Consider the following 18,907-nt stretch of genomic DNA (forward strand, 5'->3'; position numbering starts at 1 on the left):
CCCCCACTGCCCCCCTCCCCCACTGCCCCCCCTCCACCACTGCCCCCCCTCCTTCACTGCCCCCCTCCCCCTCCTTCACTGCCCCCCTCCCCCTCCTTCACTGCCCCCCTCCCCCTCCTTCACTGCCCCCCTCCCCCCCCTGCCCCCCTCCCTCCCCCTCCCTCACTGCCCCCCTCCCCCCCTCCCTCACTGCCCCCCTCCCCCCTCCCTCACTGCCCCCCTCCCCCCTCCCCTCACTGCCCCCCTCCCTCCCTCCCCCCCTCCCCGCCCCCTCACTCACCAGGCCTCCCGATCTGCCCAACCAAGGCCTTTTTTAAGCGGGTAGGTAGGAGCATCATGGGCTTTGTGTGGGCAAACAAGACCCCGAGGGTAAGGAGGGAGTTTCTGGAGCGTAGTAGGTACAGAGGAGGGCTGGCGTTGCCGAATCTGGGTGGCTACTATTGGGCAGATGAACCGTAAGTGGGTAATAGAGGGAGAGGGGGCGGCATGGAAGAGGTTGGAGATGGCGTCCTGCAAAGGAACAAGCCTGAGGGCGCTGGTGACGGCACCACTGCTGCTCTCGCCGACAAGATACACCACGAGTCCGGTGGTGGCGGCATCGCTAAGGATCTGGGGGCAGTGGAGACGACACAGGGTTGAGATGGGAGCATCGGTGTGGTCCCCGGTCAGAGATAACCATCGGTTTGTCCCAGGAAGGATTGACGGGGGGTTTCAGAGCTGGCATCGGGCAGGGATCAGAAGGATGGGGGATCTGTTTATAGATGGGACGTTTGCGAGCCTAGGGGCGCTGGAGGAGAAGTTTGGGATACCCCCGGGGAATGAGTTCAGGTACATGCAGGTGAGGGTGTTTGTGAGGCAGCAGGTGAGGGAATTCCCGCTGCTCCCGGCACAGGGGATTCAGGACAGGGTGATTTCAGGTGTATGGGAGGAGAAGACAAGGTTTCGACGATATATCAGGAGATGAAAGATGAGGAGGTGGTCTCGGTAGAGGAGCTGAAGGGCAAATGGGAGGAGGAGTTGGGGGAGGAGATTGAAGAGGGTCTGTGGGCTGATGCCCTGAGTAGGGTTAATTCCTCTTCCTCGTGTGCCAGGCTTAGCCTGATACCGTTTAGAGCGCATATGACAGGGGCGAGACTGAGTAGGTTCTTTGGGGTGGAGGACAGATGTGGGAGGTGCTCAGGAAGCCCGGCGAATCACGCCCATATGTTCTAATCGTGCCCGGCACTGGATGGGTTCTGGAGGGGTTTCGTGAGGACTATGTCTAAGGTGGTGAAAGTCCAGGTCAAGCCAAGTTGGGAGCTGGCACTATTTGGGGTGGCGGACAAGCCGGGAGTGCAGGAGGCGAAAGAGGCCGGCATTCTGGCCTTTGCGTCCCTGGTAGCCCGGCGGAGGATCTTGCTGTTATGGAAAGAAGCGAAGCCCCCCAGTGTGGAAGCCTGGATAAACGAGATGGCAGGGTTCATCAAGTTGGAGAGGATAAAGTTTGCCTTGAGAGGGTCTGCGCAGGGGTTCTACAGGCGGTGGCAACCGTTCCTAGACTATCTCGCGGAGCGCTAGAAGGAGATCGGTCAGCAGCAGCAGCAACCCAGGGAGGGAGGGAGGGGGTGTCTATTTCGGGAGGTATATGGGTGGGCGGGGAAGAGGGTTTTCCGAGGGGCACTTGAAAAAGGAAAAACATAAACATATGGGAAAGTCAATATGTGCGGGAGGAACCCAATGTTTACGTTATGTTCTGTTCCTTCCCTTTTTCTTTTCTGTTACGGGGTGGGGGTTTAAATGGTTGAAATTTTTTGTTGGAAACTTTGAATAATCATTTTTTTTTTTTTTAAATTAAAAATTTTTTTTTAAATGATTTGGAGGAAAATGTAACTGGTCTGATTCGTACGTTTGCAGACGTCACAAAGGTTGGTGGAATTGCGGATAGCGATGAGGACTGTCAGAGGATACAGCAGGATTTAGATTGTTTGGAGACTTGGGTGGAGTGATGGCAGATGGAGTTTAATCCGGACAAATGTGAGGTAATGCATTTTGGAAGGTCTAATGCAGGTAGGGAATATACAGTGAATGGTAGAACCCTCAAGAGTATTGAAAGTCAAAGAGATCTAGGAGTACAGGTCCACAGGTCACTGAAAGGGGCAACACAGGTGGAGAAGGTAGTCAAGAAGGCATACGGCATGCTTGCCTTCATTGGCCGGGGCATTGAGTATAAGAATTGGCAAGTCATGTTGCAGCTGTATAGAACCTTAGTTAGGCCACACTTGGAGTATAGTGTTCAATTCTGGTCACCACACTACCAGAAGGATGTGGAGGCTTTAGAGAGGGTGCAGAAGAGATTTACCAGAATGTTACCTGGTATGGAGGGCATTAGCTATGAGGAGCGGTTGAATAAACTCGGTTTGTTCTCACTGGAACGACGGAGGTTGAGGGGCGATCTGATAGAGGTCTACAAAATTATGAGGTGGATAGACAGAGTGGATAGTCAGAGGCTTTTCCCCAGGGTAGAGGGGTCAATTACTAGGGGGCATAGGTTTAAGGTGAGAGGGGCAAGGTTTAGAGTAGATGTACGAGGCAAGTTTTTTAAACAGAGGGCAGTGGGTGCCTGGAACTCGCTACCGGAGGAGGTGGTTGAAGCAGGGATGATAGTAACATTTAAGGGGCATCTTGACAAATACATGAATAGGATGGGAATAGAGGGATACGGACCCAGGAAGTGTAGAAGATTGTAGTTTAGTCGGGCAGCATGGAATGGACAAAAAGCAGAGACTGTGAAGAGTTCAGTCTTGTGTGGCAGCTTATTTTTCAAAGAGAGCAAGAGAAAAAGGAAAAAATGGAGAGAAAGATAGAGGGGGAGAAAGAAACATATTTAGGAAGGAAGTTCAAAAGAGTAAGATAGAAGTAACTAAAAGCTCTGCAATCAATATTGTGACAAGGAACTGAGGATACCCAGGTCAGAGGTAACGGAAAAACATTTAAGCCAGTAAACAGTGCCTGAGGAAATTGCAAAGATAAGAGTTTGGGAAAGTAATGAAAAGATTTACTGAAGAGGGAAAGGATTTTATATGTGGTGTTGGGAGACCCAAAGTTAGTGTAGAAGGCAAATTAAGATTGACATGGTGGGATTCTCCCTATCCACTAAAGCACCTGAAATTATGACTTTCGTAGAACAGGGTCAGATTCAAAATTGCATCATTAGCAAACATACAACAAAAAAAATTAAGCCAATTTCTTCTACAGACCACATAGAATCCATTGTATTGCAAAGACTACACAATCATTTAAGCATTTTTTAAATTCTGCAAATGACTACAGCTTTACCAAAATTAAAATGAAATCTCGTTTTGTGCTATCTTGTACGAATTCATTAAGGTAAGCACCATTAATAAAAAAAGCCTAGCTTCAAATTAATACAGTAATGTTTACAGTTCTCTTCCAAAATGATTTCACATTGTATCAAATGAGGTGCAGTAACATTTTCTCAATCAACTTCAATATTTCAGATTAACCCAATGAAACCACTTTTAAAATTTAAGTGATATTTAAGATATCAAAATACATCCAGACCCATGTGTGCATACAGAGAGTAAACAAGGGTGTAACTTAAATATCAAGAGCTTAAAATGACATTAAATAGTTAAAGCAAAGCTGAAGTCTTCTACTTTTTTCATTACACATATATTGAAACAAAATTAAAAACGAAAGAGAGATATTTTTACCACCACAGCTGGACAACAATGGAAAAAATTGAAGGAGATATTGCAGTGACAGTGTTGTGATGGGGTATTATGACATAGTTAACAAAGAATAATCAGTTTGTGATTAACAGCAATATACAACAAGAAAATTATTTTGCATTTGGGAATTCATGATTTATCACACATTTATGGAAATCATAATAAATTATCTTGCCAAACAATTTTATCTTAAATTTGTTTTTCCTCGGTGTGTATATGATAGAATCGTTTCCTCCTTCCATCTCTGCTCCATGCCTCAAAATATCACTTGCTCCACGGTGGCACAGTGGAATAATGTAGGTTTGGGTTCCAGTCTCCCACACCTCAAGCTACTTCTGCCATGCCATCAAATAGGAGAGACCCCACTCTGGTGTGAAAGGTGCTCTTTTGTTTTTGTAGATTGCTTCACGGGATGTGGGTGTGGCTGGCTAGGACGAAGGGCCTGTTCCTGTGCTGTAATTTTCTTTTCTTTGTTCACGGCCCTTGAGAAGGTGATGGTGAGCTGCCTTCTTGAACTGCTGCAGTCCACATGTTGTAGGTACAGCCACAGTGCGGTTAGGGAAGAAGTCCCAGCATTTTATCCCAACGACAATGAAGGAACAGTGATATGTTTCCAAGTGAGGAAGATGAATGACTTAGAGTAGAAATTGAAGGTGGCGACGTTCCCTCGCAGCTGCACTCTTGTCCTTCTAGGTGGTCGAGGTCACGACTTGGTATCAGGATGAGGCCGTTGACTCGCATGAGAGGCCTCTGACGGGATTTGCAACGCTCGAAACGCCTCGTGAGATTTAACGGAGTCTCACGAGACGTCGCGATCTGGATCGCGCCTTCACTGAGCGTGATCCAGATCAGCATATTTAAATGAACCATTCGGCTCATTTAAATATGCGTTCGCATGATTCTCCCGGCGCCCAGGACCTGTTGGCTGTGCATGGGAGACTTCTTCAGGGCACCATTTAGTGCTGGTTTCCACAAACGTGGACCAGTCTTAATGGCACCTGCGGGAATCTCCCAGGCCATAAGAGACCCCCGGGTTGTTAGGCACAGGGTAGGGTGGTATCCTGCCACACTCTCTGGCACCTCGGCACCCTGCCAGTGCCCCGGTGCCAGGTTGCCACTGCCGGGGATTGGGCTCGGGGGCCTTAGCAGGTGGAGGGTGAAGAAAAAAACCTCCACATCAGAGGAAAAGAAAACCCTCTACTCCCTCCAACCCCCACTCTACCCGTATTCCAATGAGTAAGAAAACGGGGTTTGTGAGCACGAAGGAAGTGAGGGACCCGGGTGGGAGATATGTGATTGTGAGTGGGGTATTAGAAGGGACGCCGGTGGTGTTGGTGAATGCGTATGCATCAAGTTGGGATTATGTAGGTTTTATGAGGGGGTTGTTGGCAGCAATCCCGGACTTGGCCACGCGTCAGTTGATTATGGGAGGAGGTTTTAATTGTGACCTCGAGCCAAGGATAGATAGATCGAGCCCCAGGTCAATGGCAAAGGAGCTTGGCATGTTTATGGGAAAGATGGGCATGGTGGACCCGTGGCGCTTCAAGAACCCAGGGGGAGTATTCCTTTTTCTCACATGTGTACGGGGTTTATTCCAGAATTGACTTTTTTGTGGTGAGCTGGGAGATTTTGGTCGGGTGGAGAGGGCAGAGTACGCGGGGATAGTAATCTCGGACCATGCGCCCCATTGGCTGAAGATTCGGTTTAGATCGGGACGGAGCAGAGGCCTGGGTGGGGGCTCGATTCGGAGTTGTTGGCAGATAGAGAGTTTTGTGACAAAGTACGAGCTGTGATTAAAGGTTATGTAGAATTGAACCAAAACGGAGAGGTATCGGCGGCCACATTTTGGGAACCAATAAAAGCGATGGTCCGAGGGGAGATTATCTCATTCAAGGCTCATGCGGATAGGAAAAGGAGGCAGGAGTATAAATGGCTAATGAACAAGATAGTGGAGGTAGATAGGGAGTACTCAATGGTGCCCACCACAGGGGATTCGCGAGGAGGAAAAAATTACAGGGGCAATTTGATAGGTTAGCAACATGGAGGGCGATAGGACAGCTGCGTAGGGCAAGAGGGTATAGTACGAATATGGAGAGAAGGCAAGTTGAATGTTAGCGCATCAGCTGCGGAGGCAGGCTGCGTCCAGGGAAATATTAAGGTACGGACTGGGGCAGCACGGTAGCACAGTGGTTAGTACAGTTGTTTCACAGCTCCAGGTTCGATTCCCGGCTTGGGTCACTGTCTGTGCGGAGTCTGCACGTTCTCCCTGTGTGTGCGTGGGTTTCCTCCGGGTGCTCCGTTTTCCTCCCACAGTCCAAAGATGTGCAGGTTAGGTGGATCGGCCATTCTAAATTTCTCTTAGTGTCCAAAAAGGTTAGGTGGGGTTACTGGGGTACGGGGATAAAGGGGATAGGGTGGAGGCGTGGGGCTTAAGTAGGGTGCTCTTTATAAGGGCCAGTGCAGACTCGATGGGCCAAATTACCTCCTTCTGCACTGTAAATACTATGAAAAATGCTATGAATGTGGTGTCGAAGCCAGTGGGGAACATGAACAACGCGTTTTAGGGATTATTATAAGGAGCTGTACAGGGCAGACCCAGGGGCGAAGAGGGGGACATGGGATGGTTCTTAGATGAACTGGAGTTTCCACAGCTTGAGGGAGAAAAGAGGCAGGCTCGAAAGGAGCCCCTGGGGCCGAGGGAGATATTGGACAGTATAAGGGGTATGAAGTCAGGGAAGGTCCGCGGCCCAATGGCTACCCGGTGGAATTTTATCAGGAGTTTGCGACGAATCTGGCACCATGTCTCTTGCGGGCATTTAATGAGGCATTTGAGAAGGGGGAGCTGCCAGAGATGATGGTGCAGGCAATGATCACGTTAATACCAAAAAAGGGAAAGGACCCATTGGAATATTGGTCGTATAGGCCCATCTCGCTGTTAAATACAGACGCGAAAGTGCTGGCTAAGTTGGTGGCGGGAAGAATGGAAGATTGTGTCCCTGGGATGGCTGCAGATGACCAAACAGGCTTCGTAAAGGACGGACAGTTTTCTAGTAATAAACGGAGGCTGTTAAATGTGATTATGACCCCGTCGGGAGCTCAAGTACCCGAGGTAGTGGGGTTCATGGATGCAAAGAAGGCATTCAACCGGGTGGAGTGGCGGTAACTGTTTGTGGTCCTGGGATGATTTGGGTTTGGGCCGAAGTTTGTGGCTTGGGTGCGTCTGGTATATGTGGCACCGAGGGCGAGTGTGCGGACCAATGATATGGGTTCACGGAACATTGAACTACGCAGGGGAACAAGGCAGGGGTGCCTGCTGTCGCCGCTGCTGTTTGTGCTGGCTATAAAGCCTCTGGCAATGGCTCTTAGGAGGTCAGCAGAGTGGCAAGGGTTTATGAGAGGATGAAGGGAGCATCGGGTGTCGCTCAATGCTGACGACTTACTATTGTAGGTTTCAGACCCGCTGGAGAGTATGGAGAGGATCATGGGCCTGTTGGGGAAATTTGGGACGCTCTCGGATTATAAGTTAAATGTAGGAAAAAACAAAGTGTTTCCGGGGGAATGGGCGATGCTTCACAAATGGAAATTAACAAACTGGTGGAGGAGGCGAGGGAGGATCTCAAGAGGTGGGACACACTGCACTTGACTTTGGCAGGGAGGGTCCAAGTGGTGAATATGAACATTCCCCTGAGGTTCCTGTTAATATTCCAGACACTCCCGATCTTTATACCGAAGGTCTTCTTTCGGAAACTGCACACAATTATTCAGACTTTGTATGGGCAGAGAAGGTGTCAAGGGTTAAGAGGATCCTGTTAGAGAGGCAGAGGCAGCAGGAAGGGTTGGCATTGCTGAACCTGCTACATTACCATTGGGTGGCGAATGTGGAAAAAGTGAAGCGATGATGGGAAGGAGAGGGGGTAGAATGGGTTTGGATGGATCCTGTAGGGGGTCCAGATTAAGAGCTATGCGACGGCAACATTGCCAATGGCACCGAGCAGATACTCAGGGACCCGGGTGGTGCATTCCACGGTGAAGATCTAGAACCAGCTGAGGAGGCACTTGAGGATAAGGGGATGTCGGTGTTAATGTTGTTGTGTGAAAGCCACGGTTTCATGCCGGGGGGGGGATAGATGGCACATATAGGAAGTGTAGAGAAGTGGGGCTGGTTAAGGTGAGCGATTTGTACCTGGAAGAAGGGTTTGCCAGTATAGATGAATTGATGGAGAGGGTAGAGCTCCCGAGAGGAAGCGAGTTTAGGTACCTGCAAGTAAGGAACTTCGCACGGAAGGTTTGGAAGGAGTTCCCCAGGTTGCCGAGGTACATCCTGCTCGAGCGACTGCTGCTTCCGATTTGGAAGGGGAGGGCAGGATTGGATTCATACACAAGTGGCTGGGAGAACAGGGAGGTGAGGGGGTGGTAAAGATTAAGGAGAAGTGGGATAGGGAGTATGGAGCGAGGCGCTACGAAGGGGAAATGCAACCACCTTGTGCGCAAGGATGAGCCTGATACAGTTTAAGGTGGTACACAGGGTACAAATGACGTGGTCAAGAAAGAGTGGGTTCTTTCAAGGGGTGGCAGACGTGTGCGAGAAGTGTGGGCGGTGATCAGCAAATCACGCACATATGTTCTGGGGCTGCGAAAAGTTGGAGAGATTCTGGGCGGGAGTGTTCGTGGCGCTAGCAAGGATAGTGGAGGAGGAGGTTGAGCCGGACCCTTTGGTGGTGATATTTGGGATATCGGAGAAGCCGGAGCTGATGGAGGGAAGGAAGGCCGATGTTGTGGCCTTCGCCTCTCTGATTGCCCGGCGACAAATTTTATTGGAGTGACGGTCAGCAACGCCACCGGGTGTAGAGGCTTGGCTGGGGGACTTGTGTGACTTTCTTCAGCTGGAAAAGATCAGATATGAGTTATGGGGTTCCGCAAGGCAAAAGGAGGTGCTAATAGGTCAAGTGAAGACACAGAAGAGGAGTCTAAATAGACCTGTCAATGGGATACAGCAAAATCATCACTAGAAGCTGCCAACAAAAAAATGGGGACAGAATGACTTGAAATTATCAAACTCATGTTGAGTTCAAAAGTATGCAAAGCATCTTAGTGAAAAATGGGGCATTGTTCATCAAACTTATGATGAGCTTTACATCTTACTTTCAATTTAGTATACTATATTTGCTGCTCGTGATGTGGCCTCCTGTGCATCGGGAAGACCAAATTCAGATTGGGTGAGTGCTTTGTGGAATATCTTCAGGCAATAATCCACAAGTATTTCCTAGCCTTTAGGTCACCTGTTATTTTAATTCCCTGCCCCACTCGACTCTGAGCATTGTGCTCAGCCTCCTGCATTGCTCCAATGTCCTAATATCAGGTTGTTTTGCTTTGCACCATCATTTCATTTGTAATTGAATCTCTCCTACTTTCCACCTGATTGTGGGCCTTCCTTTCCTCCTTTCCCTGTCTTTGTGCTTGCTCATTAGCTGTTACTTCTCTCTCTTTTTCCAGTTCTGATGAAAGGTGGTCGACCTGAAACACCCGTCTTCTTCACGTACCATAAACGCCGGTGATCATGGCTCTCAAACTTTCATGGTCCTTGGTTGCAGCCAATATCTTGTGCTGTTGCCACATCATATACCTGTTGTACTTCTTAAACTGTTGATATATTTCTTTCATTACCTTCCTCGTACTCTTCTACTCTTAATTTTACCAGTCACCACCAGATGTTCTAGTTTCTCTTTCCTACATACATGTCCAGAGTTGTAGTAGTTTTTTGATGATCAGCCACAAAAGTTCTTCTTGTGAGCCTGTCTTCCACAAAACTTCCCCATTATTTGTGTTATCCAATGCATCCTCATGAAACATCTCAGTATCTCTGTTGCCTTTCATTTTTATGCATTGTTTTGCTTACATTCCAACTTTCACATCCATATAGTAATGTTGACTAGATATAGCATTTTAGTAATCTCGTTCTTAAAACGCAAATTGTAATCCTATTTTTCACTCTACAGATACTGCCTGATCTGCTGAATATTTTCAGCAATTTCTGTTTTTACTGCAGATTTCCAGCATCCCCAATACCTAGTTTTTTCATCAGTACAGCACATCACTTTATCATTCATTCCTAACTGCCCCCTTATGTCTCCTAGCAAACTTCTCTGTTGTATCAAACAAGTACAAAGACTATAACATAGATTACAGTGGTTCAACAAGGCAACTCTCCACCACCATCTAGGGGTAGCTAGCAATTGGGAATAAATACCTGCAAATCCCACATCTCAAGAAATGAATTTTGTTTACTGAAATTATTTGACCATCTACTTATTTGTAAAATGCAGAAATGTAGTCTGGAACATGTGCATTTGACAGAATAAATAACTTATCTGATCACTGAATTTTATTTGAACAAGTAAAAATTTGAAAAATGGCAGACATCAATTAAAAATGTAGAGGCACATTAAAAACAACTCTTGCTTAACAGTTTTGGCAAGAGAATCTATGGCAAAATCCAGGAGTCCTGATCCAGACTGTCACACTTAACCAAAATAAGGGTTAAATTTTATTTTAACCCCTGTTTCAGTTCAGATGATTGATCTTGAACTAAATCAATGTTCATATCAAGAAATATTCATTACTTTAAATTAATACAGTGATATTTGTGAAATTCTTGGGGAAGAAACAGTTATACATTCAGCCAGAAACATTTAGAATTAAAATACACGAGCTGTTATTATTTATTCTCTGCCTATCAGACACTCTCTACTTCCTAGCCTCAAGTGGGCAAAATACACAGTGCAATTTTGAATACACCACAGTATTGGTTGATTAATATTAGTTACATTAAACCATCGCTTTGACAGATAGCACACACATGGATATTCTCTTCATAAGTTACATACAATTTTAACTTTATAAACATGATAAACCTTATGTATACGCCACCAAAACAGTATCTCAACTATGTAACTCATCATCATAATTGCCCTCTGCCTTATAAAGAACATTCCAGTGGACCGATAATTTATGCTATTTGCCAACAGTGGAACCAGCACTTTGGTTCATTTGGTACTTGCAAATGTTCAGATTACGATTTTAGCAGAATTTCTGGCACTCTGCACAAGTTCCAGGTTTTCCTCAATGTATTCTACCAATTAGGTCATCATCCTGCAACTTGAGATACATGCCACCAAATTTCGGTCTTCCTTGACAAGCTACTGTAATTACCAATGGTCTATTCAGCATGCAAACAATGACTGAAAATGATGCCACCAGCCTCTATGTACAGGATACATTTAACTTTTGATTCCAGTCACATTCAATAAATTTCATGACCAGGAGTAGTGCAGAGCTGTTTGATACAGCACTGCTTTCCTGGTTACTTGACAAGCTAAAATGTTATGGGGCGGGATTCTCCGCAATCGGCGCGATGTCCGCCGACCGGAGGCAAAAACGGCGCGAATCAGTCCGGCATCGCACCGCCCCAAAGGTGCGGAATTCTCCGCATCTTGAGGGGCCGAGCCCTCACATTGAGGGGCTAGGCCCGCGCCGGACTAGTTTCCGCCCCGCCAGCTGGCGGGAAAGGCCTTTGGTGCCCCGCCAGCTGGCGCGGAAATGACTTTGCTGTGCGGTGCATGCGCGGGAGCGTCAGCGGCCGGTCACGGCATCCCCGCGCATGCACAATGGAGGGGGTCTCTTCCGCCTCCGCCGTAGTGGAGACCATGGCGAAGGCGGAAGGAAAAGAGTGCCCCCACGGCACAGGCCCGCCCGCGGATCGGTGGGCCCCGATCGTGGGCCAGACCACCGTGGGGACACCCCCCGGGGCCAGATCGCCTCACCCCTCCCCCCCCAGAGCCCGCCCACGCCGCCTTGTCCCGCCGGTGAGAGAGGTGGTTTGATTCTCGCCGTCGGGACAGGCATTCCAGCAGCGGGACTTCGGCCCATCGCGGGCAGGAGAATCGCCGGGGGGGGGGGGGGCGATTCCCACCGCTGCCGAATATCCGGTGCCGGAGAATTCGGCAACCAGCGGGGGTGGGATTCACGCCAGCCCCCGGCAATTCTCCGACCCGGCGGGTGCCGGAGAATCCCGCCCATGGTTTCTAACCTGATTGGATAAAATGTCTGATGGAAAATCAATGTATGAAAACTCGAATAGCTAAGTTTTGCCAAATACATTTTCCACTGGAGTTTGTATCACTGCATCCAAATAATTAATACATAGCTCACTTTGTGCCTATTCCTGGCCAGCAATGGCCCCATTATGTTTGTACTCACTATTTTTAACAGGATGCTTACATTTTTAGAATATTCCATGGAGAATGTCACCTCGCTTTGCCTCAGTTCTCTTGGCCTCACTCATCCTCTGGCATGTTCTTCAATATTAAGCATTTTAAACTTTAAAATAATTGAGCAATAAAAAAACAAAGTTGTAAACAATGCTTCATAGGTGGTGCCTCCTGATGCACAGTGAATGGAATTTTATGGGTTACTTTTAATAATTCTTTATGATATTTCTGGTGCAACTCTATTTGCTGGAACACTTTGAATTCCATGCCACTGGTTTGTTTCGAACCCCAGAATCAAACCAATTCAACTGAATAAAACCACTGCTCCTGCTACACTTCGCTATTGGCCTGCATGTTTTGATCTCATGTAACTCGTACAATGGGACCAGTCTTCTTTTCTGAAATCCAATCTGTTAAAATCTTCAGGCTCCCCTTGATAGTTTTACCCAACATGTTGTGCATTTATTATCTACTGCTCCACATGCCTTAATAATATTCTGGCCAAGCACTCTAGGGGGGGGATTCTCCATTGCTTAACGCCGGTATTGGGATTCCTGAATAGACAAGAGAATTGTGTGTCCAGGGAAAAACAGGGTTATGTTCTGATCCCCCGCCAGCGGACTCAGCGAGCTACCTGCCCCGTGCCAGCGGGAGGATGGAATTCGGTGATTTGCATTCATTTTAATTTCATTAACAGGCCAGAAGCTCAAGTCTCCGACCCCCCCCCCCCGGACCCCCATTATGCACTGACTCCCACAGCGGGAAATCTGCAAGGTGGACTTTGGTGCAAGCTTGCCCAAGCTTGGGCCGAATGTGGTGGGTGCCGAATGGGTTAAGGGGATCAGTGTATAACTGAGTTGACCCCAAACTCCATTGAAAACCCTCCCCCCACACACACCCCTGCCACTGAAAAGTAGGGACACACCCCTACCACAGGAACAACAGGTCACCTCCCCCACAGCACACATGCACGAGGGTGACCCAACCCCGCCTCACCAAACCCCCATCAGAGACCCCCCGCATCAGAGACTCCCATCAGAAACATAGAAAATAGGAGGTGTAGGCCATTTGACCCTTCAAGCCTGCTCCACCATTCATTATCATGACTGATCATCCAATTCAGTCATCTGTACCCGCTTTCTCCATATCCTTTGATTCCTTTAGCCCCAGGAGCTATATCCAACTCCTTCTTGTAAACATACAGGGCTGGATTCTCCAATCCTGAGGCAATTTCCGCAGGATCCGTATGGTCTTACTACCAGAAAGTTGGTACCGCTCCCGCACATATCCTCCGTCCGGTGTGGGGCTAGCAGCTGCACAGTGTATCGGCAGATATGGCCGGAGAATGGCCGGGTCCATGGCTGCCGTGCAACATGGCTGCAGCCGCATGCAGACCTAGCCTGCCAATCACTGCCCCCCCCTGTGACCAGCCTCGCCACCCCCAGACCACCCCGCACCAGTCCCCCCAGCCCCCAACGAAGGCGCCCCTGCCAGCGGAACGGCTCCCCTCCCCCCACCCAACTGTGGCACCACTGGACTCAGTCCACAGCCGCCACACAAGGACCCCGAACGGTGTGAGCACCCATGTCCCACGCCGTCGGGGATTCGGCCCATCGGGGGCGGAGCACGGGGAGGGCCTCAGGTGATGTCCTGAGGCCGTCCATACGGCGTGCGGCATACTCCACGAGTATGACGTTTTTGCTGGATCACTTGGAATTCCATGCCACTGGTTTGTTTCGAACCCCAGAATCAAACCAATTCAAGTGAATAAAACCACTGCTCCTGCTGCACTTCGCTATTGACCTGCATGTTTTTCAGGAGGCGGAGCATTGCAAAAACGCACCGCCCGTAATTCCAGCGTAAACGGGGATTCTCCGGCCGACCGCCGAACCCGATTTCGGCATCGGCGATCGGAGAATCTCGCTCAATATTTTGGCCTCAACTGCTTTCTGTGGTAGAGAATTTCACAGGCTCACCACTCTCCGGGGGTGATGACATTTCACCTCATCTCAGTCCTAAATGGTCAACTCCGGATCCTCAGAATGTGAGAGGCCCCTGTCTGAAAATTGAACATTTACCCTTCCCTAACATCTGCTGCCTCTGACAAAAATGCATAAAGCAGCAGCTGCTAAAAGCGTCAGAGGCTTCCTCAAAAGCCAAGTACACGCCAAAGGACTTCAAATCCCTTGACAGCATTTAAATTGCAAATCTTTGTTCCAATTTCACACAGAAATACATTGCATTAGCCAGTGATTGATAGTTTTATTACTCCAGAGACTGGTGGTGGTGGATTGTTTATCTATCGTTCCCTTCACGCTTGAATGCATCTCAAGTACCCTGCTTTGATGGTAACCACAATTCTGGGTGGGGGGGGGGAGGGCGCTCTTACTCCAAGGGGCTGGGGAGGTTGGCTCATTCTGACCAGTCGTAGATGGGGGTTGGCTTGCTCTGACAGACTAGGGGCGGGTGGGGGGGGGGGTTTGGCTTGCTCCGACGGGCCGGGGTATGATGACGCTCCGACTGGCCTGGGGAGGGGGCAGATCTCTGAAGGGAGCCGGGGGGGGGGGCACTCCGACGGACGGGAGAGCTCTGACAGAGCTCTCTGGTGAGGGGTGCAGGTTACCTTCTGTTCTGCATGCTGTCGGGGAGAGGGGCTGACCCATTATTCCCATGGTGGGGGTGGAGAGGGGTACGGTGCCCAACATGTCAGCAAGGGGGAGGGGGCACGATATGCGTTGTGGGGGGAGTGTGATCCGGCGTCAGTATCAGGCCATCCGCTCAAAATGGCTGCCTGTTACCGTGACTCCCGACGGAATGTGGCACGCTGTTGCCCCCCATGCATAAAATAGCATGATGAAGGGGAGCAACCCGCATACCGGGCCCCACTCGTAGCACCAGTGGTGACCAGTCCTGGTTTCTGCTGGCTGGAGCACTTAGGCTCCAGAACAGTGAGTCCAGGCCTAGGAAGCTCCTCTGATTAGTGCTGTCTCTTCCCTCTGTTCAGATAATGAATACCTCTGCCCTTCGATAATGCGCTGCACTTCCATTGTAGTCTGCCCCATCACAATGTAATAAAATAACTAGTCTACAGTGCCATCAAATGACACTTGCTCACCAATATCGTGATTACCGAAGCTCAGTTTGGAGTTTGCCAGGTCACTCGGCTCTAAACCTCATTTACAGCTTTGGTTTAAATATGGACACGAGCTGAATTCTAAGGATGAGGTGAGAATGGCTGTTTTCGAAATCAGGGCTAAATTTGACCAAGTGTAGCAATAATGAGCCCTCAAAGCTGAATTCATGGGGATAGAACATAGAACTGTACAGCACAGAACAGGCCCTTCGATAGAAAGGGTAACTATCAAGTCTGTCCCAAGACTCCAACTTTTTCTTTACCTGTTTTCTCCCCCTTAAAATCATCAACTTAATCACCTCTTTCCAGCTCTTAAGAATTCTGAGTGCTGCCTGCCTCTTACCTGCTTGCTCGGTATCGCGCTGTAGAAGAGTCAGAGGTTTCTCGAGTTCAGTGTCAGTATTATTTCTGTCAGCCTGTCTTTACTGAAGTGGATTCTCATTCACATACATAACTGAAAACTGAAGACCATATCAGATGTCCAGGTACCTGCTGGGAAAACTGGATGGTTCTAATACAGTTGGGCATTGACATTGTTTTGTCCCCTGTTTATAGAGTCGGAGCTAATTTCGGACCCACGGGAATGAGTTTGCCCCTGGCACATATTTCATTCAGGTGGTTGTTGGCCGTAGCTGCCATTGACATTGTTCACTTGATGTAACTATGGACTGGTGCCATATTTGGCAGGAGAGGGAAAATGAAGCAGGATTCTCAATACAAAGCGCCACATTGTAGGCTCAAAGCCAAAGCCCCATGGTATAAAAGAGGCAGTGGCGACAAAGTTGGTCGAATGACAGGAAACAGAGTAGTGGTGAACTGTTGCTTTTCAGACTGGAGGAAGGTGAACTCCCCAGGGATTGTTGGCAGGACTGTTGCTTTTCTTGATCTACATCAATGACAGATTTGGGTGCACAGGACACAAAAGTTTAACGATGATACGAAACTTGGAAGCAGTGAAATGTGAGGAGGATAGTGACAGACTTCAAGAGGACATAGACGGTTGATGGAATGGGCGGATGCAGTTGAACAAATATGAAGTGATACATTGTGATGCAAAGAACAATGAGGCAACATTCTAAAGATGGTGTACAAATCACTGAAGGTGGTCGGGCAGGTTGAGAAAGTGGTTGAACAGGAAAATGGATCCTGGGTTTCATGCATAGTGGCACACAGGGTACAAAAGACAGGAAGTTATGGTGAACCTTTATAAAACACTAGTTCAACATCAACTGGAGTATTCTGTCAATCCTAGGCTCTGTACGTCAGGAAGGATGCAAAGGCTTTAGAGAGGGTGCATAAAGGATTTATGGATGGTTAGATCAGCTTTGGCATAAGCAGGGATACTTCCACCATGGTCTCCGACATACAAGAGACCATCAGATCAGGACAGATTCAAGGTTTGGAGGGAGGGAGATTAAAAGGATTTTCCCTTGCCCCAGAGTTGTGAACCATTTGAACAAAATTTCCACTTAAAGCAGTTAATAATGTGTCAATAAACAGTAAATACTGGACAATCTCAGCAGTTCTGTGGAGACAGAAGGGAGCTGACGTTTCGAGTCTGGATGACGCTTTATCAAAGTATTAAAAATAGTTTGCGTGATTATTACAAAGAGCCTTAAAGTATTATAAGAATTATAAAGAGCAAAGCTCCATCTTCACACCCTCTTCTTGCTTTTTGGTTCCTTTGGCTTGCCCCAGCTCAAATCTACTCCTCCCCCACAGGGCCATCTGTCCCTTGTTTCTCAGTTTTGCTTCCACGGGGAGGGGTCCACGCCATTTTTTTGACGTGAACCTCCCACGGATTCTCCGTTCGAGCCAGCACTTAGCCGCAGGAACGGAGAATCCCGCCCCAGAGATTTTTAGAACCTGTCTGTATGTCTTTTGTTAATTAACTTTCATATTCTATATTCTCTTTTACAATTTCTAGGTTATCTTTTGTTGAATTTTAAAATTCCTCTGAATCCTCAGGCTGACTAGTCCTTTGGCAAAATCATAGGTCGCTTCCATTAATGTAATACTAGTTTTAACTTCTCATTAGCCACAGTTGGACCACTTTCTCCATGGGGTTTTTATTCCTTAAGGCAATCTATATGCAGTGCAAATTATGAATTATTAATTTAAATGTTTTGTCTGCCATCATATATTTTAATCTATTTTCTTAGCCAACATGCACCTCATAACCTACATTATTTACTTAGTTCAGATCAAAAAGTGTCCAGTTTCTGGCATGACTAAATCACTCAACATAAAATTCGACAATAATATAAAAGCAAAATACTGCAGATGCTGGAATTATGAAATAAAATAGAAAATGATAGAAAAACTCAGCGGGTCTGGCGGCAGCAATGTAGAGAGAAACACAATTAATGATCTGAATCTGAGGGAATCTTCTTCAGAACTAAATTCCATCATGCTGTGATCAATTTACTATTGATAAATTAATTAACCCTTTGTTGTTGCACAATACTAGATCTAAAATAGCCAGTTCCCTAGCTGATTCTTTGCCCTATTGATCTTGAAAATAATCTTGAATGACTGGTGAAGTAGAGGTGAAGTATTCCCCACCAGTGTCTTAATGGGGGATGGTGGGTGGAAATTTCTTCTGTGTGTTGGTTGGGGATTATGATGTTTTGCATATGTATGTTCAAGCAAGGGGGTGGGAGATCAGTGTGGGTAGGATGCTTGGCTCCATGGGTGGGTGCTACCAGGCTAGCTGGGCAGGCTAACTCAGGGAAGCACAGTGTGGGGCAAGCAGGTGATCAGTTTGTTGAGGGGCATTGGGATTGTTATTTTCTTATGGGGGGGGCAGGAGGAGGGAGCGGGGTACTGATCTGCTGACAGGGGAGGGACTGGCGCCTGGAGACAGATTGGGGGTCAATGACGATAGTCGCCCGAATGCGGGCTGGAGGCTGGCCTACGAAGGGTGATTGGTGATCCGGGGGAGGGGGGCGGCAGTTTGGGTTTGGGCAGGCTTTTGTAGACTGGGTCCAGTTGCTGTACCAGGTGCCGGTGATGAGTGTGCGGACGAACCGAGTGGGCTCGGAATATTTCAAACTTTACCGGGAGACAAGGCAGGGATGTCCATTCTCCCCACTGTTGGGAACGGGAGCAATAGGTCAGAAGGTGAGAGCATTGAGGGAGAACTAGGGAATAGGGACAGTGGGGCTCTAAGGCAGAGCAGACAGGGAGAAGTTGCTGAACACAGCGGGGCTGGTGGCCTGAAGTGCATATGTTTTAATGCAAGAAGTATTACGGGTGAGGCAGATGAACTTAGAGCTTGGATTAGTACTTGGAACTATGATGTTGTTGCCATTACAGAGACCTGGTTGAGGGAAGGGCAGGATTGGCAGCTAAACGTTCCAGGATTTAGATGTTTCAGGCGGGATAGAGGGGGATGTAAAAGGGGAGGCGGAGTTGCGCTACTGGTTCGGGAGAATATCACAGCTGTACTGCGGGAGGACACCTCAGAGGGCAGTGAGGCTATATGGGTAGAGATCAGGAATAAGAAGGGTGCAGTCACAATGTTGGGGGTTTACTACAGGCCTCCCAACAGCCAGCGGGAGATCGAGGAGCAGATAGGTAGACAGATTTTGGAAAAGAGTAAAATCAACAGGGTTGTGGTGATGGGAGACTTCAACTTCCCCAATAGTGACTGGGACTCACTTAGTACCAGGGGCTTAAACGGGGCGGAGTTTGTAAGGAGCATCCAGGAGGGCTTCTTAAAACAATATGTAGACAGTCCAATTAGGGAAGGGGCGGTACTGGACCTGGTATTG

The 18,907-nt window shown here is 48.1% G+C and overlaps 1 protein-coding gene across 6 annotated transcripts in view; it reads right to left on the reverse strand.

Moving 5' to 3' along the window:
- LOC140408721 (coiled-coil domain-containing protein 158-like) overlaps positions 1-18,907 on the reverse strand; it is a 418,982-nt gene that overhangs the window by 395,695 nt on the left and 4,380 nt on the right. Inside the window, exon 1 of one of the 6 annotated variants that reach the window (XM_072496327.1) lies at positions 15,475-16,084. The exons of the other annotated variants lie outside the window; for them this stretch is intronic. The gene's annotated coding sequence lies outside the window, so the exon portion shown is untranslated. Of the gene's footprint in view, positions 1-15,474; positions 16,085-18,907 lie in introns of those variants that run through there. 6 annotated transcript variants of the gene reach the window in all.

This window comes from Scyliorhinus torazame, chromosome 3 (genome assembly GCF_047496885.1).
Source record: "Scyliorhinus torazame isolate Kashiwa2021f chromosome 3, sScyTor2.1, whole genome shotgun sequence".
NCBI lineage: Eukaryota > Metazoa > Chordata > Chondrichthyes > Carcharhiniformes > Scyliorhinidae > Scyliorhinus > Scyliorhinus torazame.